Genomic DNA, 23,717 nt, shown 5'->3' on the forward strand with positions numbered 1-23,717 from the left:
GACTGGGATTACATTGCCTGTATAGATTATATTGGAAAAAATTAATATTTTAACAATATTAAATTTAAATCAATGAACTTAGGATATTTATCGATTTATTCAGATCTTCTTTGAGTTCATTCATCAAAGCTTTATAGTTTTCCATATATAGACTTACATTTTATTATATGCATATTGAAGGATTTAAATTTTTGGTAATATTATGAGTGGTATTGCTTTTTAAACTCTAACCTCTACTTTTTCACTGTTGAGATATATATGTGTATAAACATATATATGTATATGCTCATTATTGTATATATATTTTATATATAGTATATATTGTATATATTATTATGTACTCTCTCTCTATATATACATACATATATATGCATATATACACAAAAATTGATTTTCATACATTAACCTTGCATTAGAAAATTTGTTATGCTCACCTATTAGTTCCAGGAATTTTTAATCAATTCTTTATGATTTTATGCATAGATAATTATGTCATCTGTGAATAAATAAACTTCATTTATTCCATACCAAATTGTTTATATTTTCTTTTTTTCCTTTTTATTGTGTTAGTTAAGATTTCAATACAGTGTTGAGTAGGAAAGTGAGAGTATAATCTTGTCTTGTTCCTGTTCTTAGTGGAAAAGTGTTCAGTTTCTCACCATTAAACCTTTTTGTTTATCTTGCAGTAAATGTTCCCTACTGAGTGAAGTTCCCTTCTATTCCTTGTTTAAGAAATTTATCATCAATGGTGGGAATTTTGCCAAATGCTTGGTAGTATTAACTGATATGAATGTAGTTTCTTCTTCTTTAGTCTGTTGATGGAATGTATTACAGTTTCTCAAATTTTGAATGTTGACCAATCTTATATACCTGGGATAAATCCCACTTGTTCATAGTACATAATTGCTTTAATATATTTTTATAATTAGTTTGCTAATATTGTAGTGAAGGTTGTTACATCTGTGTTTATGAGAAGTATTGGTTTGTACTTTCCCTTTCTTCAACATGTTTTTGGTGTTGGCATGAAGGTAATGCTGACCTTTTAGGATGAATTAGCAAGTATTCTCTCTGCCTCTATTTTTGGGAAGATATTGTGATGGCTTGGTATTATTTCTTGTTTAAATATTTGGTAAAACCTACCAGTCAATCCATCTAGTGCTAATGTTTTCTATTTGAGAGAGCTATTAATAATTGATTCAACTTATGTACAGGGAATTCACACTATTTATTTTTCCATGTGTGCTTTTTATTACTATGTGTGCTTCAAGGACCTGGTCCATTTTATTTGAGTCATCAAATCTGTGGGCATAGATGCTTTATGTAGTATGCCTTTGTGATCCTTTGGTGTCCAAGAAAGAGCAATGGTAGTTTGTATCTTTTGTCTCTCCCCCACCCCTCACTCTCAGTAGTCAGAATAGAGGTTTATTAATTTTATGTATCTTTTCAAAAACTGGTCATTATTTTTATTAACTTTCTTCCTTATTTTCCTATTTTCAAGTAAAATTATCAGGAACAAAAGGCTTACATAATAATGAATGAGTCGATATTCCCAGAAGATATAGCAAACTTTAATAGTGTCATAATATGTGAAACAAGAACTGATACAACTTAAAAGAGAAGTAGACGAGTCTGTTATTATGTTTGGAAACTTTAGCCCACTCTGTCATAAATGGATAAGATTCATCAGGCAAAATATTGGTAAGTACACAGTTGAGCTCAATAGCATCATCCATCAACTGATGGTGACTACTACCATACAATGACTACTACTTCATCCAACAATAGCAGATTGCACAAATTAGTATGAAGCTACCATGGATTTTCTACCACAATAAACACATTTGGATCATAAAATAAATTAAAAACTTGAAGTGACAGAAAATACATACATGCTTTCAGACCACAATGAAATTGAACTAATAATCAATAATAAAAATTCAGTGGAAAATTCCCAGATATTTAGATATTAAACAACAAATTTGTAAAGTAAGATAAAGTAAAAGGGAAAAAAATCTCAGGAGAAATTCAAATGCAGTAAACAATAAGAAAGTAAAAACACAACACCAAAGTAGGTAGAATGTAGCAAAGCATTGTTTAGAGGAGAAACTTCTTGTTCTAAATATGTATATTTGAATAGAAGAAAGATCTACAATAAATAATATAGGTTTCTAGTTGGGAAAATAAGAAAAAAAGAGCCAACTAAATCCAAAGAAAGCAGAAGAAAATAAATACTAAATATCAAAGCAGTGAAGTTAAAAACAGGAAATCAATATGGAAAATCAACAAACCCCAAAGCTGATTCTTTAAAAATATCAATAAAATTGATAATCATTTATTTAGGCTAACAAATAAACAAGAGGGTATATAAATTACTAAGATTATGAATTAGAGAGGGAATATCATTACAGGTCCTATGGATATTAAAAAATGTAAATGAGGGTTGGGTTTGTGGCTCAGTGGTGGAGTGCTTGCCTCACACTTGTGAGGCACTGGGTTTGATCCTCAGCACCACATAAAAATAAATAAATAAATATCTCATGTTCATCACTTAAAAAAATATTTTAAAAAATGTAAATGAATGCTATGAAGAAGTCTATGGCTGCAAAGTTGATAACCTAAACAAAATGTACCAAATCCTTGAAAGATGCAATTTGCCAAAGTTCACTCAAAAAGAAATAGACAATCAGAATGCTTATATTTGTTAAAGAAATTGAATCAATAATGAATAACCATCTAAAAGGGAAAAACACCAGGCTCACATACAATCATTAGTGAATTATACTAAACATTTAAAGGATGAAATTATACCAGTTCTTTAAAATCTCTTCCAGAAATTGAAGCAGAGGTTATATTTTCTATGTGCCCAGAATTATTATTATACAAAACCAGACAAAAATCTTGCCAGAAAATAAAACTATAGAACAATAATTCTCATAAACATAGATTCAAAAATTCTCAACAAAATATTAGCAAATCAAGCCTAACAGCATATAAAAGAATTATATATCATGACAAAATGCTATTCATGCCAGATTTGCAAGGCTGGTTCTAAATTTGAAAATAAATTAATATATTATACCAAGAGGCTAAAAATAAAAAAAAAATCACATATGTATTTGAAAAAGTATTTAACAAAATTTAGCTTTTTTTGTGCCAGAGATTGAACTCAGGGGTGCTTAACTATTTCAGCCACTTTTTTTAGCCCTTTTAATTTTTTATTTTCAACAGTGTCTTGCTAATTTGCTTAGAGCCTTGCGTAATTGCTGAGGCTGGCTTTGAACTCCTCTCTCAGCCTCCTGAGCCACTGGGATTACAGGTATGCACCACAACTCCTGGCTAGTACACTTTCTCAGTAAATCTCTGTGAATAAGAAATAGTGGAAATCTTCCTCAACTTGAAAATCAATGTCTGCAAAAATTCTAGTTAACCTTGTATTTAGTGATAAGAATCTCAGAGATTTTCTTACTAAGATCATCAGTAATGAAAGGATGATCCTTTTGTTTCCACAGAAAGAGGGTAGTGGTGATTTATATTCTCTCTCTCTCTGTCTCTGTCTCCTCTCTGTCTCTTTCTCTCTCCCTTTTCCTCCCCCATCCCACCCCTCAGTCTCATTAGTCAGGATACAGTTTTATCAATTTTATATAAAAATAATACTGATTTCCAACATCATACTAGAAGCCTTAGCTAGTTTAATAAGACCATAGAAAGATATAAAAAGATACATCAGGAAGGAAGAAATAAATTGTCTTTGAAGATGTAATGATTATCTTTGTAGAAACTACAAAGGAATTGACAAAACCCATTTCTAGAACTAATGAGCAATTCTGGAAAGATTATAGGATACAAGGTTGATATAAACGTCAACCACTTTTTCTAGGTAGCAATGAGCAAATTGAATTTGAAACTGTTTTAAAGACATCTTCAAGACTCCAACTTTTGCAAGGATTGAAATATAATCCACAGAGCGATTTTGGTTATCTGATTTACTGTCAATCTGCCAGCTCTAGGTACTGTGGAGTCTCTCTGTCTCTGTCTCTCTTCTTTAATTTTGCTTTTTAAGTCTTGGGAGACTTTGCTCTCTCTTCTGCCTTCCCACTTCTAGTCGTTGGTATACCAGCTTGCCCCTGTAAAGTACCCTTGGGCAGAACTGGGAAGACCTGTATAGAATTTTCCCTAGGTCTGGGACTCCCATCAGGATCACATACCACAGGATGACCTATGCATCAGCAGCATTCCTTATCGATCATGGATTTGCTGTTTCGTCCTCAGAATTCTTGAAAAGGATTTTACTTTTTTGGTATTTAGCTCATTTATCCGTTTTAACATCATCTTCTCTGATAAGCTTAAAAACAAATACTGTCTTTTTGCCTTATTCAGTATTTTCCAATTATTTTGACATGACAAAAGTCTTTTGTGAGCTTTTCTATTCTAAGCAAAAGTGGGAACCTCCTTGTCCTGTTTTTATTTATTTTTTTCAGTTAATTGTAGACCTGAAAATTAATTACAGACAAGTATTAGTCTTTTGCTTGGTGATCAGGAATGACTTCTCTAAAACATTAAACAAATTTATGGTACTATTACTTGCACTTGTATTTTACATTTTTAAATTAAGAAGTAATAATTTACCCATTATTTTGAAGGATATAGCAAAAGGATTGAGTCAGGGCATCCACCATTCTGCCTACAATGTGGAATAACTTATCCCAGAGACACTGTTAGCTATAAATAATTTAAATGAGCTGCACAGAAGATTGGTCACATTCCAAGAAAAAAGAAAGGTTATACTTAATAATAATTGAATCAGTTCTAACTACCAAAATTCAGATGAAGGGCTTATGGGTCACCCAGCAGTTATAAAAACAATTTTAGTATTTATAAATATTTATAATACAAGGTTTTTAAAGGAGATTTAAGAAGGGCCCTATAATAAAAATATGGAATTTGGAGGGAGGATATTTTAGAGACAAAGGATGGGGATTTTTGTGCCTGAATTCAATACTTTGATCTCTACCCTGTCCTAACTCTGGTGGTTCAGGATCTCTGTCTTCAACTGTGTGAACTGTGAGCAATTACCAAGTTGAAAAATTGTTACAAAAGGCTCCATTGGATTGAGAAATTCTAATAATGCTTGTCCCTATTTTTTAAATCTAAAATTATTTGTTTTGAGGCATGTTTTGAAAATCACTGCAAAATGGCACCTAATAGGTTTGTAGCTTTTTATCCAATGTTTTACATTATAAGATTTGCATTTCATGGCTTGGTCCCAAATTATCCTGTACTTCTAGGTGTTGCTACAATAGCTGTACTTTAGGTGTGTTCTCCTCTCTTTGATATCAGGGGAAGAAGAGAGATAATTCCAAAGCAGTTTCCCATTTAGTTCAGTTTTTGAAATTGAAACTGAATAGCATCTTCTCTTACTTGTTTTCATCCAATCATCTCAGATCTGAGAACGCTCTACTAGCATTGAAGATGGGAGGACAAATGATGAGGGCTTACTGGAGTTGCTTTTGTTTTGAGATTAATTAATTGGTAATAATAATTAATATAATTACTCATAAATAATGTACTATGAATTGTATTATTTGACAATTTATTTAGCATTTTCCTGACTTAATATTTAGATTTAATTCTTAATTATCCAGTTTTTAATTTTCTAATTTGATAGTGTGGTAGGTTATTTGCCATTTGTTATTCCATGTATTAATGGCTAACAGATAATTTAAGCAATGGGTACCTATAATAATTTGGCTTGGAATATAATATGAACTATTTTTTTTTTCAAATACAGACTTTGAAGTTTTAAGTTGTCCTTAGACTCATCAAGGAATTTTATTTGGACTGATTAACTTCACAGATGAGAAAAGTAAGTCTCAGAGAGTTATAGAATAACTTCTTCAACATCACATGGCTATAAGCAGAAAGCCAGGAGCATCGTTGTTTGAACCTCAGCACACTCAGACCAACTCCACCACAGTATTACATTGGTCTTCCATGTGTGCACCCTGCCAGAAATGCTGAGACAGTTTTTAATAAATCACATGCATTCATAAACAACAGCTAATGAAGAGAAAGCTCTGAGCCTATGCTCATGCAGGCAGGATCCTAAGATATTCTCCAGGTAGGAGCTCACCCTGCCAACAGATCAAACGTAGAGCTTTGCACAGTCTCACCCTCTGCTCAATTTATTATTTTTTATCATAACATGGCATGATTTACAGGCTAATGCTTACATTCACTGTCTAAGCTGTGGAAAAATGAACAAATGCTCTGTTAAACCAAACTGAAATATAACATTGTTAAACGCCCGGTAAGAAATATTGTCAATATTTACATATAAAATGTATTAAGGCTAACACACATCTGGGCTGAAATGTGGCTCAAGCTACCAAGCAACTTTGGAAAATCCCTGCCACAATAATTAACATGCTAACAAATGGAAGAACACATTGATTTCAAATAAAATGATCTGATTAATTGGCTGTTTTTGACTGTGATTTATTCTTTCCACCTCTAAGTGCCCTATTTGCTGTTAATTTTTGTGTTTCCAGTTGGTAGAAAACACATTATAAACAGTGAAAAGGGAACTGGTACTAATTTATTTTATCCACATGTAGTCTACACTGTTTGGAAATGATAATAATAGTAGCAACAATTTTTGATCAAGTGACTACCATTTTCAAGTCTCAATTTTTTATATTTAATTTTGCGCAGTACAAGTGACATTATCTTTTAAAAAAAAATTCCTACAAATTCAGGAAGGTTAAGTAGTTTTCCCAAGGCCAAAAAGACATAATATCTAAGGGACAGAGCTGAATTTTGAATATAGTTCTTTAGGACTCCAAAAATCAATGCTCTTTTAATATGCTACTATATTTTAGCCTTTTATTAATCCTGACTAGTAATTGGGTCAGGAATTATTACTTTCATATGACATATTAGCCAGGGTCCTTTGGAGAAATAGAACCAATAGGATGCATCTATCTGCCTCTTTCTCTCTCTCTCTCTCTCTCTCTCTCTTCTATTGTCACCTATAAGGAATAAGGAGGGAAGATGGAGGGGTGGAGTGAGAGGGAGAGAAAGGGAGAGATTTATTTTAATGAGCTGGCTGATGCAATTGGAGGGCCGGAAAGACCAGAATTTATATGGTAAGCTGCAGCCTGGGGAATTCTTTTTCTCAGGAAACCTGAGTTTTTATTCTTAGGGCCTTCAAATTATGAGGCCCAGCTACATGCTGAGGGGTAATTGGCTTACTTAAAGCCAACTAGTTGCAAATGTTAATTGTATTGAAAAAGTAATTTTTTAATTGATTTTAGTTTTTAAATACATGACAGTAGAATGCATTATAATTTTTATTTCACATATAGAGCACAATTTTTCATGTCTATGATTGTACATAAATTATGTTCACACTAATTCATGTCTTCACACATGTACTTTGGATAATGATGTCCATCACATTCCACCATCATTGCTAATCCCCTGCCCCCAACCTTCCCCTCCCCTCCCACCCCTCTGCCCTATGAAAAAGTAATTTTAAAACAACATCTAAAAGAAAAACAAAAACATGTAGACGAATGTGTGATCCAACAACTGGTCCTCATACCCTAGTGAATTTGATAGATACAATTAATAAAGAATTTGTCAGTATATGAGAATCTCACATCTTTGAATGAGAAGAGATAGACAGTCTCTAAGGTGGTATCCAGTGACTCTTGTCTCCTGTAACTCAGGCTCTTGTCTGATCCTCCCCCCTTGGGTGTGGGCTGCACCTAGGGAATTATTACTTCTAACCAATACAATACTATGAAGGTGGTGGCATGCCACTTCAGACATTTTGGTTATAAAAGACTATGGCTTTCCTGTTGGGTGCTTTTTGTTTTTCTTGTGTGTTTTCTCTAAGGGGAGCCAGCAGACACTTGCCAACATGATGAGCGCGCATGGGAGCAGGTCCTCCTCTGGCTAATCCTTGGGGTGATAATAACCATGGTGAACAACTGAGTCAGAGGCACTCATCTAAGTTACACCTGGATTGCTGAAACACATAAACAATGACATAATTTTTTATTTTTCAGTTCTGGGGATCAAAACCCAGTGTTAGAAAAGTACTCTATCACCAAGCTACATCACCAGCCCTTATTGTTTTAAACTGTCAAGTAATTTGGAGGTGATTTGTTATTCACTCATGGATCATTATATAAGAACCATCATTGTCTCTTCTCTAAATTAGACAGATCTCTGAGATGGATTTCTCTCTCCTTCCACTGAATTTTTGATGAATATTCATTGCTGGATAGAGCAATGCCAATTCAGAAATAGAGGATAAGATGTTTTATATCCTGTTAGGATTCAACCAAGAATTAATTCCAGGGCACTTGATTTGTACTCAATGAGCATATTTTAAAGAATAGAAACAAGAACCATACAGAGTTAGTAAGAAAGTATCTATGAAGGCTAATAAATAGCTTTTCTAAATACATGCAATTTTTCTGTTACTTTTTTGCGCTCCTGCTAAAGCAACATAAGTAATCTAAAATGTAATCAGAAATAAAAAATTAACTTCTTATTAAAATAGTTTTTTTCATATACTTACAAAATTATCCCATGCATGCCATAAATTAATTGGAGAATATCCCTTTAGATTACTTTTAATAACCAAATGATTTACTCAAGGGGTATAAATATTATTTGAGACTCCACCTTTGTCTGAGGTATACTTTGAGTCCATTTATATGAGCAAAATTTATGAGAAATATATATGCATATTTTTTGGATTGATCTTGGTAATCAGTTGATATAATTTGTATGCACAAAATTGCAGCAGTAGCTTTCAGCAATGGCCCACAGATGGAGCTACTGGATTTAGAAAATCATATTGGGCTTGGCCGACCCTGTTTTACTTGCATTTTTGTAGAAAGATACAAAAATTTAAAATGATCCAACTTCCACATTATCTCTGATTTCTTTACAATAGGACAAACCAGCTTTTAAACTTTCCTATTATAAAAATCTGAAGGGACAGTGGCAGCTCAACAGTAAATGGCCTCAGGATTTTGGAACAAATCCATAAAGTTCTGTGAAATATCATTTTCTCTCTGTTGGGAGAAGTGGTCCAATAATAGTTAATGATATCCGGAAAGCTCATGACTTTACAGCACCCAATATCAGATATCAGGTCAACAAAATTTATTGTCTGTTACAATGGTGTTTCAAAGTCATTTTGAGTTTTATCACAACTACATTTGTCTCTTTTCAAAAGTAAATATTAATATCTGCAAATGGCTTACCTGTCTTAAAATAAATCACTTAGGATAGTGCATTCCCATCATGGTAGTACCTTTTGCTAATACCTTTTAGAAATGAAGAGAAATGCTTGGAGTTAAATCTGAGAAAGGTATGGACTTGTTATCTAGTCTCATAGTTTTGCTAATAGTATATATCATACTAACATGAATTTGTTTATTTGATAACTACTTATTGAGTGTCTACAACAAATTAGATAATATTTTTGGTGCTGGAGATCAGCAATGAACAAGGCAAGCAAGGATTAATTCCTATAGAGTTTATTTTCTGGAAGAAGAAATCTGACAAATGAACAAATGGATATTTGTTTGCTCATTTGTCAGACAAACAAAATAAATCAGTTATTTATGTGGTATTCAGTTATTTATGTGATATTAGTTTCTTGTTGCTGCTGTAACAAATTATTTCAAACTCTGTGCTCATTGCTCTACTCTGAACTTAATTGATTTGCTTGTGGTGCTTGGGGCTCTGCTCTTTTAATAATTTTTCCTTTTTCATGAAGGGTAGTAAGTGTGTGCAGCCAAGTATTTTAACAGCTGGTTTTATTCCTATAGAATGTTTGGAATTCAACAGTCTTATTTTATTTTTTCTTTGTCCCTTATAGTTCAAGATGGCAGTTTCTATTGCAGATATAACATTATCAAAATCTCATAGGCCTCTCATAATATGCCTTAGTAATTTACTCCATCAGACAAGCAGCTTTTCTTAGTTGATCCCATTTTATTCCTACCTATGACTGGATAGATTAGTAGGTTCATGAGCTTCATGTCTAATCCCTTCATAGAGTCTTCTGTGTGATTGAATACTCTGATTCTTCCAAGTCACTAGCAATAGATTATAAAGCCACATTCTGGATTTTTCTCCCAAAGCATGATTCCCTGACAATGGATCTCATAATTTTAGCATCTTTTGCAATCTGGATAGGCTGAGAATTTCCTATTTGATGAGATTCTGGTCCTTGTTTTGCTCCAGACTTCTTCACTCAATTTATCTTTCTCATCACATTTTACTAGATGCAGTGAGAGGAAACTAGGCTGTGATTCAGGCTGTGCCTTCGATAAATTGTTTGGGACTCTCTTCAGCTAAATACGAAAGTTCATTGCTTGTGTGTTCAACTTAACGCCTAATTATTGGATTCAATTTTGATGTTTTCTTCTACTTATAATGAGGATTCCCTCCAATTTCCAACAAATGTTCCTCATTTTCTTCTGCTCAATTTCTAATAGATCTTCCCACCAATAGTCGGTTCCCCAAGACTATAGAGGTTTTCTCTACTATCCTCACTTCCTTCTGAGCCCTGCCTTTTGGAGGATTTTTTTTTTTGGTTTTATTTGTTTTGTTTTGGTAATAGAGATTTAACCCAGGGATACTTTACCATTGAGCTATACCCTCACCCTCTTTAAAAAAAAAAAAAAAATATATATATATATATATATATATATATTTTTTTTTTTTTTTAAATTTTGAGACAGGGTTTTACTGAGTTGCTTAGGGCCTCACTAAATTGCTGAAGATGACCTTGAACTTGAGATCCTCCTGTATCAGCCTCCAGAGCTGCTGGGATGACAGGCATGCACCACCAGGCCTGCTCTTTTGGAGGTTTTAATACCCATATTTCTACTAACAGCAATCTCCAGGAAATTTTGGCTTATTCTATTATGCCATTTTAAAATCCTTCCAGCTTCTGCCCATTGCTCAATTTCAAGGCCACTTCTAAATTGCCAGTTTTTTTTTTAACTACAGCAACACTCTATTTCTAGTTGACAAAATATGCATCATATTCTGGTGCTTCTGCTATGCAACCTTAATGCATAAAACCATACTACTTCATTATTGTATAGTTCTGGAGGTTAGAAGTCTTTGTTAGCAAAGCTTCATACCTTCAGAAGGCTCTAGGGGAAAGGTCTTTCCTTGTTTTTTCTTACTTCTAGAGATTACCTATAATCTTTGGCTCATGAACCCATCTCCGCTTGTTGGGCTTTTAGCCCCAATAACTGAGGTCTGGGAATCAGCTTCCATTGTGGGGCAACCTCCTCTTTCCTTAATACTGTCAATCAAGCAGCGGAATTTTTTTCCCTTCTATGAAGATATTCATTTTTGGCCTAATTCCCGGGATAATTGGGACTGTCCTGTGGGCCCTAGGGAGGTCATTAGGCAGGGCGCCTCCTTTGGGTGACAGGGCTGGAGGGCGCCCCGTTATTAGTTTAAAGGTTTCCCCTCAACCTCAAATTTGGACTTACAATCCCTTTGCCAATGAAATCCCTTTCTACACCTGGGGCAGGGCATCTTAGGTGGAGTTTGACCTTTAGTTTGGCCTGAGGGGCATCCCCACGCGGCACTGGGTCTTATTTGGCCTGTAGGGCACTCTCTCTAGAAGTGACCCATAACAAACCCCTCTCCTGTTGCCACTGGAAGAGGCGAGGGCGGTAGTAAGGGCCTCAGCAAGCGAAGCCATTTGGGCCTGCAAGGCTGAGACCAACGACTGTTGTTAGAGTCTGTAAACAAGTCAGGATGGCGCCTGGCATTTTGCCAGGGGGAGTGGTTTGTGAGGTGGTGCCAGCGAGCCATTAAGTGTGGAGATTCCTTATTCGTTGACTGCTGTATCTAGTTTATGTTAATTAAGATAAGCTGTGTGGAATGTATAAATACCTCTGTTGTCCTACAATAAACGGCTCCCACTCCTGCTGTATCAATCTACACAAGTTGCTTGTCACCCCCCGGTTATTTTGCTGCAGCTGTACTCCGGCAGACTGTGATTGGTGGGCCTGAGTACCAACATCCTTAGTGGCCACTATCCACCTCCCCATAGATCTGTCCTTCATCCCCGCACAGGCTAGTTTGTGGTCTGTGGTCATCCCCTCCCAGACCAGCATCTTGACAAACTGGTCCCAAAGGGGCCCTGGGGGGAATTTCCTTTGGAGGCTCTTTTCCACCCTCTTGATGAAGGAGGCAAGATCCTCCGTAGCCCTCTGAGTAATTCCTGCTACTGGGGGCTCTGAGTGGCCTTCCTCCAACTTCTTCCATGCTGCCAGCCCCAAAGCCCGTACCTGCTCCTGGTAGGGGGAAGGGATAGCAGTCTGCTGAAGGCCTGTGGAAAACTGATCCCTGGACCCCAACAGCATCCCATAAGTTACAGGAACTGAGGGATTAACAGCCTGATTCCTCTCAGCCTGGGTGTGGCACTCCTCATTTTAAAAAGTACACCATTTCAGGTACAGGGAACTAGGAAGCACAGCCTTTGTTAAGTTTTTCCAGTCTTGGGTGGTACACTGTGGGTGGGCTAGACCCTGGGGGGTGGTTTCGGCCCAGCGCGAATTAGGTCCATCTTCAGAGATGGCCTTTTTGAGTTCTTTCAAGTCTTGGGCCTCCCAGGGATACCATAAGGCCGGTCTATTGCTCCCAGGGTTAGCAGTTACCAGGAAAGCCATACACCATGGGGATGAATATGACGGAGGCCGCTCCCTATCCCGACTGTCTACCGTGTGTTCCAGGACAGGAGCACTTGGTGCAGAACCCAGAGGACCAGGCCAGGGATCAAAAGGATCTAGGAGGCCATTGTCAGAGTGAGGCTTTAAGCCTGTCTCCTCCTGGACAGCGAGAGGACTGACTTGTCCTCAACAAGGGCTTCCCAATAGGGTGGTCATACTTAGTGTAAGATTGCCCCATCTTTTCGGGAAGACCCTTACCTCAAAACTCGCTTGTCTTGGCTCGCTTAGTCTCCCTTGACTCTTCTCCTGCCTTGCTTTTATAAGAACTGATGGGGTTATATTGTAGATGCCAGATGATCTAGAATAATCTTCCCAGCTCAAGATCCTTAACCATATCTTCAAAATCTCTTTTGCTATATAAAGTGACATTTTCATGGGTTTAAGGATTAGGATATGGACATCTTAGTGGTATCCTCATTTAGTCTATCATAAATATGTTATATGAAGATAATAAAACCTAGTGTAGTATTGGGCAATTAGATTAGGTGGTCTGAAAAAAGTGTCCCGAGAAGAATATGAATGGTATGTGGAAGTCATCCATACACAAAACTAGTCAGAATATTCTGATAAACAGGACAAATGTGATGCTATAAGGTAAGAAATTGTCATTTATGAGGGCCAGGGGAAAAACCAGGGAGTCTGAATAAGAAATTAGGTCTGAAATCTGAGTCTGAAATTAGGTCCTAGAGAATGTGATTAGCAAAGAAAAGATTTCAAGTTCAATTTATTTTAAGTTTAACATAAAAAGTCCTCACCAGAGAGAATGTAAACTAGTACAGCCATATTATGGAAAACAGTAGAAGATTCTCAAAAAATAAATAAAGAAAGAAGTACCGTAAGATCCAGAAATCCTACTACTGGATGTATATAAATTTCCACTAACAGAACACTAATCAACATTAAAAAAAAAGGGAAATCCTATCATTTGAGACCATGGGTACAGATCTCAAAGACATTATATTAAGTGAAGTAAGCCAGGCACAGAAAGATAAACACCACATGATCTCATTTATATGTGGAATCTAAAGACGTCAAACTCATAGAAGTACAGACTAGAATATGGTTACCAGGGACTGGGGATAGGAGAATTATGTATGAGAAGACTTTGGTCACAGGACACAAATGTTTTGTTAGGAGAAATAAGTTCATGTGATCTTATTAATACAGCATGATGACTTTTTAGTTAAAAAATGATGTCCTCTCCCCTTCTTTTGGTACCAGGGATTGAACCCAGGGGTGTTTGAGCCACATCGCCAGACCTTTTTATGTTTTATTTTAAAACATGGCCTTGCTGAGACTAGCTTTGAACTTGTGAATCTCCTCACTTCAAAGCTAGCTGCCTCAGCCACTGAGCTGCTGGGATTACAGACTTCTGCCACTGTGCCTGGCAAATGCAATGTATTCCAATATATTCTTGAAAATTGCTGAGCATAGAAGATGTATATTGTACACACACACACACACACACACACACACACACACGCACACACAAACTTTATCAATTAGAAAGTTAAAAACAAAGGAACCAACCTTATCAGACAGTTTTCAGCAAAGGAATGATCTGATGCATGCTTCTATGGTGATCATTCTTACTGAGTGCAGAGTGAATTGTGAAATGATAGGGAAGCCAGGAGGTAAGAGACTGTTGTAGCCAGAGCAACTGTTAGGAAATCATGGTGACTTTAAATTAGGTGGAAACAGTGGAGATGGGCAGGTTTGTGGTTCCATTTGGAGGTAGAATTAATAGGATTTACTGATACTGGGTGAGAGAAGTGAGAAAAAGGTAAGGGTTAAGGTTGACTTCTGGGTTTGAGTCTTGAGTTAACTGGATAATTTTTAATGAAGGAAGGAAACATGAAGGAGAAAATAGTTTGGAGTACTGAAAATCATGAGTTAGGTGTGTTATGCTATTAGATATGCAAGAGGAGATGCCAATTACCAGGTTGGCCATTTTATAGAGCATAAACCTCAATAATCAGACCTGTGTGATTCTTCTTAAATGTAAATCCCATCAGGACACTCCTTGCTGAGGACCTTCCAAAGGCTTGCCTTTCACCTGTCCCCAAGGCTCTGGTGTTATAGTGCCCCATCACCTGCTGACTTCACCTCATGCCGTTCCCCATTTACTCTCTTTCTCTAGCCTTGTGTTTTTCCAAATCATTTAGGTCTCTGATCAGATGGTCCCTCAGCAGCAGGCTTCCCCTGCCCACTTTGCTCAATTAGCACCTTCTCCAGTTCTCTATCCTTTAACCTCAAGTTATTCTATGTTGTTGCATTTATCTCCTCCCAACAGCATTATGCAGATATGTATGCAAGTATGTATGAAAAAAAGTGTGTGTGAATCTCTTTGCCTGTCTACATGCTAGAATGTAAAATCTTTTAGGATAAATATATTTTGTCCTCTGATGTAGACATAATTCCTAAAATAGTGTTTAGCATGAGTAGTTATATTTTGTTGAGGTGAATTAATGTTAAAATAGGACTTCTCCTATAATACAATGGTTATGGGAGAGGAAGAGTTTGGGCTTTCCTAGTTGATTGATGTTACTGTTACTACTGAGGTGAATAATAGAAGATTTTAAGAGAAAATAATAAATTTTCTCTTTGATACCTGATAGACATCTAAAGGTAGGAAAATGAGTGTATATTTCAGAGAAGATAAGCAGTTTGATTTGAATAATAGCTTCTCTCATGAAAAATGTTTGATACAAGATGAATTTTCAAAAAATGTTAATTAAATTATTGGTACCTCTTGTTTCAAAGTGATTTAAGGTGGTGGTTAATACATATCAACTTTCATTTCTCATATTTTTTCTTTTGTTACAATAAAAATCATAGGAGAAATTCAAGCTAGAGCAGCAGCTCACAATAATAACTTCCTGCCCTAAAGCACTCCCTGTCAAGTCTTATACTTTCATATGTTTCATTCAATCTTTAACATGGAGTTTAGACATGTTATTACACCTGCTTTACAAATAGAGAAAATAAGACTTATGAAGGCCTTTGGGCCTTTTCTTTCCTGTTCTTCCTTCTCCAAATTGACATTTTATTAGAGTTTAGTTGAGTTTATTTTTTGCTGGAAAATGTGGAGGTCATAGTATGTATATGAAAAAGAACAAGTTCCTCTCTTCAATGAGCTCATAGTCCAGTGCACATACGTAGTGATGATTATGTCAACAGTAGGGAGCTGTAGTAACAATATCTTATGCCATGTCATATGGAGGGAACAGGCACAGAAAACCAGTGAAGTACAAAGATACAATACTTCATTCAGGCTATAGTGTTAGAGAAAGTTTGAGAAGGTTTTCTAGAGATTTTATATCTTACTTGAATCTTAAATGATGAATAAAGTTGATTAAGAAGGGAGAAGGTTAAACTGTGGAGCCAACCTGGATGCCCTTTAGTGGAGAATGGATAAAAAATGTGGCATATATACACGATGGAATTTTACTCAGCATTAAAAGAGAATAAAATTATGGCATTTGCAGGTAAATGGATGGCATTGGAGAAGATAATGCTAAGTTAGCCAATTCCCCCCCAAAACAAATGCCGAATGTTTTCTCTGATATAAGTGAGGTAGGGAGGGGGAGCATGAGAGGAATAGATGAATTCTAGGTAGGGAAAAGGAGTGGGAGGGAAAGGGAGGAGGCAGGGGATTAGCAAGGGTGGTGGAATGAGATGGACATCATTATCCAAAGTACATGTATAGAAGACTCGAATTGAGTGTCAATATACTTTATATACAGAGATATGAAAAATTGTGGTATATATGTGTAACAAGAATTGTGATGCCAAAAAAAAAGAAACAAAGTACATGTATAAAGGCATTAATTGGCATGACCATATTCTATATACAAATATATATGAAAAATTGTACTCTATATGTGTAATAAGAACTGTAATGCATTCTGCTGTCATATATTTAAAAAAATAAAATCAATAAAACTAAAAAAAAGAAGGGGAAGAGGAAGAGAGTCTAAATATAGATGAACAGATAAACTATTGATTGAAGTAATGAAGCTAGGGGTTATGGTTAATAAAATCTCAGAGATTTGGGTCCTTTTGTTGGGATTTTTTTTAATGCATTCAGTATTCCTTTTCTTGTTCTGAAGGTGAAATTTCTCAGGCAATGTAACCACAGCAGTTGGTCTAATTCATGCTGCCTTTACTATCAAAGATAGAACGTGAATTTTGAACAGGAGGAAAGCAAGGCTATGTGTAGCTGGGGGAACAATGGAGAGTGTAAGAGGAGCAAACAGATTCATAGCCGAGAAAAGGAGATCAGGATGAAATGACCGATACATTTCTGACCATGTGTTTCAGAAGTGGGGCTGCAGTGTGGTTTTCATCATGAGTGGCTGCAGGTTTGTGCAGAGCAGAAAGAAAGCTAGTTTGACACCTTATCTGAAGTCAAATTATTTTCCCTGGGAAATTAGATTTTTTTATATGGAACTTAGTTTTATACCAAATAAAATCAGAGGAAGAATAAATTTTAGTTTCTTTTTTTTAATTCTTGAAAAGAAAACAAAGACATAATTTAGAAATCAAAACTACTATATCAGGTCTGACATCAATTAATATATCATGTGTTAAGGAATTCTCTTGGTAGCTAAACACCAGGATATTTCAAAGAATGATCCTGGATAATAAGATACAGGTAATGACAGGAACATACGCCTTTCCAGATGCAGAAGATATTAAGGAAGGATCAGGAGAGACTTAGCAAGCATGCTTATGGCCTGTCTTTCTCTCTTTAGGAACTATCAGGAGGGCATGTTGCTGAATCTCATAGTTGAACAGCTTGAGTTTTGAAAGGAGAAGGAATAGAGTGTTAATTTAGCACCAATGAGATGCTAGGCAGATGATATTTACATACTTTGGATAAAATTTCATGGTCATCTCATGAGACTAGTTGTATCCTGATGGGAAAAGGGACATGCAAAAAGATTGAGTGCCTGGTCCAAGGTTTATAGATAGCATGTAAATATGAGTCTGCTTGGCTACAAATAGCACATTTCCCCCAGCACATTATACTATCCATTGGAATTATAGATGCTAATTTAAATAATTTGAGAAAGATGAAAGGAAAATGCATTTTGAGAGTTGGGGCAGTGGGTATAAAAAGGTAGAAGTGGCCTAGGAAGGCATACAACTGTGTTCTAATCCTGGTTCTGTACCTGATGCATCTGTCTGTGATAAATTCTTCCTTTCTCCCTGGACTTCAGTTTAAATGAGGGCTTTGGATGGGAAAATTTTCCAAGACTTCTTGTAGTTGAGAGAATCTAGGTTTTTATGATATTTCATTAGGTTAGAAAAAACAAAAAAATAAAAAAATTCCCATACAGAGATATTGTCTTTCATGACATCAGACTCCTGATGTACTATTCTGCCATATGCATTGACTGGAAGCTCCCCGTTGGCTGCACCATTCCAGCACTGCCAATCACTTGATGTAGGACCTTATTTCTTCATCCTTCATTGTAGATAATAATAAAATTTACTTCACTGGGTTTTCTGATTAAATAAAATGATGTACATAAAAAGTTTACATCAGCATTTGACACATATCATTCAATGCATGTAATATCATGGTTATTATTATGATTATTGCTTTGACCATATCCCCTTCAATCAAAACAATCTCTTTCCTCTTGGATCAAAACTCACACCTTCAAAACTCCTCCTACATACTTCATTCAACTGGATCCTCACGTTTACTAGCCAGTTAATGTTAATGTTAAAATATTAATGTTAAATCACTAATAATGATAACAGAACTCCATATTCCCCTCTGTAAGGGAAGATATCCACACTTTGATTGACTATTCTCATGCTTGGACATAGGGAAATCAATGTTGCTTTAGCCAAGAGAAAAAGAGGGGGGCTGACTATGAGTTATGGCCTTAAAAAAGAGGGGGGCTGACTATGAGTTATGGCCTTTGATATTTTTTTAACTTTTCATTGCAAGCTCAGCTTTTCAATTGGCAGACTAGAAAAGCTGCTTCAGTGTCTGTTCAAATTTTCATTGAAAAACCGTGAAGGTTTTTAGTAGGTCCTTATCCAATAGAGATAGGTGTTATTTCTGATGAGATATAGGGCAACTTTAGTTGTTTTATTATCTCCAATCTTTGATTCATATGAACAGATAAAATTGTGCTTTGTAGGATTATTTTTCAACTCTGCCTCCAAGAACTAGGTGGTAGTCTTTCCCTGTTCCTGAACCTCAGGCATGGTTCCTCTGTGCCTCCCTGCAATAAAGCAATGAGGGGGCCTGCATACCTGATGTAGGGAAGAAGCAGTCACAGGGGCCTCCAGTGATGGCGCCTGTAACCAGGAGAGAAATGACCCAGAGGATCTCCCAGATATCATATAATGGTAACCTCTATATTTTGGATAAAAAGATTATCCATGGATCAGGCTGGATAAGCATTTAGGGGTGGTAATGGTCAGAATCGTGGATTTATTTCTGTAATGGATCTGAAACAAGTGTCATATTTTGAGATCTGTGCTCAGAGATATAGGGAAGGGAGTGCAGCTTTGTTTGATATATCCAATTCATTTTGTCAATTTTATGAAATTTCTTTCACCAGATAAGGCATTCACCAGGCTCTCTAAAAAAATAAATGCTCCATTAAAAATCACTGGAAGAATTGTGTAATAAATAGTTTGTAAAGAATTCAGAGTGTTTCAGGGTCAAGAGAATATAGTGTTAATTTTTTTGGAATTCACTAGAACACCTTTGTAACCACAGAGAATGAACCTGGTTGAAAGGAGTCTATACAGAGAAGCAAGTAAATAAAACATTATTCTAGAGGAAGGATTTTATTTTAAAAGGTGAAGCCTCTCACTGAATGAAAAAAAATGCAAAAGAAATAAAGGGTGGTAGTGGACCCAGACCTAGAAAACTTGTAAATGTTTTATGTGATTAAAATGTAATGAAATTAAAAGCAACATTAAACTAATCTTCAGATCTATCAGGGTGATTGCATATCCATATAGAGAAAATAATTTCAAATAATGATAATATATATATTTGCAAATATACTAAAAATGAATAAGAAACAGTAAGAAATGTTAAACTGTTCTTTGCAGGTTTTTATTGGTAATAACACAATAAGTGGTATGTGATTTTGTCAATATCTTAGCAACCAAGGTTATTAGCATAAGGTAAAAATATAAAATATATAAGTATAGTATAAAGCAAAAGAATTTAAGAAAATTTTCTATAACATTACATCTGTTTTCCGTTTTCCTTGTAAAAATCCTTATTTATTAGCTTTGTCTGCTAAAAAAAAAGTCTCATAAGCAATGAAAAACACAGTAGCAGCATTCATCTCTGGTTACTCTTTGGGATCTGTGAACACTGTTTTCTGTGTAAGGAGACACAGGTGCTAGGATTTGGGTCTGGGGCAGGAAATAAAAACAAAGAACCTAGAATATATTGTTCCTGAAGCAAGTTCTAAAAGACCATAGAAATATTTTTTAAAGATTTGGGGTTTTTTTAAGGGGACTTCCACTGACTAAGGATAATTTGAACATGAAAGATAATAATGACATCAATGGATTGCAGCTTATAAAACCCAGAGAAAACAATGATTCCATAATCAACTTTTCAAAACAACAAGTATTCTGTCATACTTGGACATTATTTTTGCATCAATTTATTAGTCTGAAAATCAATAACAAAAATAATCAAGTATTTTTCCTGCTTATTTCTATGAATGATATTTTGGGGCAATGAAATGGTAGAAGGGAATGTTCTTATTTGTAGAATTATAGCTAATAAGTGCAGAAAAGATAATGGATTTAGAAAATTACAAGTTGAAGTCCCTAGTGGGTATTAAAACAAGTAAGAGAAGAAAATTTTATAATGGATGCATAGCTATGAGAGCACCTGAATCAAATAATCAATCTTAACAGATCCAAACTAAAAGTAGGACAGTCAAACATGATATGTTTCCTAATGTGATATAACAGAAGCTGTAGAAGTATGTAGTACCATCTGTGAAGTATGAGATACTCTTGCAGAACAAATAAAACTAGCACATTCAGTCAAACATGGAGACCTAAATATCTATTAGCATTCTGAAAAGGTGGGATATAAAGGAAAATACCATGGAAAGATAATCAATTATACCAAGAATATGAAAAAGTATATATGGCAAAATGACCCATTTACTTTTTTTTTTTTTTGAGAGAGAGAGAGAGAGATATTTAATATTTATTTTTTAGTTTTTGGTGGACACAAATCTTTATTTTATTTTTATGTGGTGCCGAGGATCGAACCCAGCACCCCGTGCATGCCAGAGAAGCATGCTACCACTTGAGCCACATCCCAAGCCCAACCCATGTACTTTAAAATAAATAGCAGCACAAAGGGATCCAGAATAGTGGTTTCTGAATGGTAAAAGTTTAGAGGTATAAATGGCCATACTATCAAAATCTATACAGATTTAATTCAATTTCTATTAATAGCCTAATGACATTCTTCACAAAAATAGAAAAAGCAATCATTTGGAAAAATAAGAGGCCCAGAATAGCCAAAGAAACACTTAGCAAGAAAAGTGATGCAGGAGGCATCACAATAACAAACCTTAAATTATACTATAGAGCTATCCTAACAAAAACAGCATAGTATCTACACAAAAACAGACATAGAGGCCAATGGAACAGAAGACACAGAGATACACCCACATAAATACAGTTATCTTATCCTTGACAAAGGCACCATAAACATACATTGGAGAAAAGATAGCCTCTTCAACAAATGGTGCTGGGAAAACTGGAAATCCATATATAGAAAGATGAAATTAAACCCTTATCTCTCACCCTGCACAAAAACTCGAAGTGAATTGAGGACCTAGGCATTAGGCCACAGACCCTGTACATACTAGAAGAAAATTTAGGCCCAACTCTCCATCATGTTGGCAACTTCCTCAATAAAATTCCTAAAGTGTAATAAGTAAAATCAAAAATTAATAAATGGGATGTTATCAAATTGATAAGCTTCTTCACAGCAAAGGAAACAACCAAGAATGGAAACAGAGATCATACAGATTGGAAGAAATTCTTTACCACCTGTACCTCAGATAAAAAAATAATTTTCAGGATATACAAAGAACTAAAAAAAATTTAACACCAGAAAAATAAATAACCCAATCAATAAATAGGCAAAGGAACTGAACATGTACTTTACAGAAGAAGGAATATAAATGATCAAAAGATATGTGAAAATATGTTCAACATCTCTAGCAATTAGAGAAATGCAAATTAAAACTACACTGACATACCATTTAACTTCAGCCAGAATGGCAATTATAAAGAAAACAAGTAACAGTAAATGTTGGTGAGAGTGTGGGGAAAATGGTACTCTCATGCATTGTTGGTGGGACTGCAAATTGGTGCAACTACTATGGAAATCAGTATGGAGATTCTTTAGAAAACTTGGCGTGGAACCACCATTTGACCTAGAAATCCCACTCTTTGGTGTATACCCATATGACTTAAAATCAGCATACTACAGTGATGTAGCCACATCAATGTTTATAGCAGCTCAACTCACAATAGCCAAACTATGGAAACAGCCTAGGTGTCTTTCAAAAGATGAATGGATTAAAAAGTGGTATATATACACAATGGAATAATACTCAGCCATAATGAAGAATGCAATAATGGCATTTGCCAGAAAATTGATGGAACCAAAGAATATCATGCTAAGTAAAATAAACCAATCCCCCCAAACCAAAGACTGAACGTTCTCTAATTTGTGGATGTTAATCCAAAACAAGAGAGGTTGGAGAGGGGAATAATAGAAATCCATTGGATTAGACAAGAAGAAACAAAGGGAAGGGGTAGGGGAATAGAAAAGACAGTAGAATTAATTAGTCATAAATTTCTTATTTGAATACACAACCAAAGTAACTTCACATCATGTACAACCACGAGAGTGGGATCCTAATAGAATAATTTATACTCTCTATGTGTATAATTTGACAAAATACATTCAACTGTCATGCATAATTAAAAAGAACAGATAAAAACCATAAAAATAAAATTAAATAAAAGAAAAATTTAGGTGCATATATAAAGATAGTTGGAATAAAACTATGTGGAATATAGGATCAACAGGAAGGAAAAGAGTTCTGGGAGGACACCAACAGGTACAAAAGGGGAGGAATAGAAGTCTCCATGAGTGTTTAGTATAGGGGAAGAGAAAATGAAGATATGAACAAGACAGGAGACTAGGAAGCCACAGTCAGTACAGAATATTGAAGCAGGTGATTTTAAGGTGGAACAGATTTGGAAATGACTTTTTAAAATTGTGTATCCCTATGGTTTAGGGGCTGAAGTTCAAAGGTAAAGGTTTTAGAGTATAGGAGACTTTTAAGGTTAAGACTCTGAGCCATCTACATGATTTCGAAATCCCCAAAGTTCAAAGCAGTAGCAGAGAAAGGAAAATTGTGCCTCCAAACTACAGATTTCATTGAGTAAAGGAAAGTTCTTAAGCTGTGGTGAGTTGATGACAGTAAAATGAAAAGAGGAGAAATTTTCGAAGGATGATGATTTCTGACTGGAAGGTGGAATAGCAAGGAATGACAGTGGGCAATCAGGAGGTTATCATGCATTCCTGAACCTATCTGTCTTTGATATTTGAGCAGTTCTTCTGCAAAAGACAAAGTTTAAGTCCTTAGGTAAGGGATGACCTTTATTTAAGGGTGGACTAGATACAAAATTTGTAAAAAAAAAAAAAAAAAGGACAAACTGAGAGAACCTTTTTAAAAAATAAACAGTGGAAAGTAGTTTTCAGAGAAATGAGTGAAAAGTGTAGAGAAAGGATCTGTCTTTAATAGAGTGGAAAACAGTAAAGGAAGAAGATAATTAAATGAGTGAATATGATGATTATGAGGCATATCTGGAATTGAATCCCTA

Source organism: Spermophilus citellus, assembly GCF_964194105.1.
Source record: "Spermophilus citellus genome assembly, chromosome: 2".
NCBI lineage: Eukaryota > Metazoa > Chordata > Mammalia > Rodentia > Sciuridae > Spermophilus > Spermophilus citellus.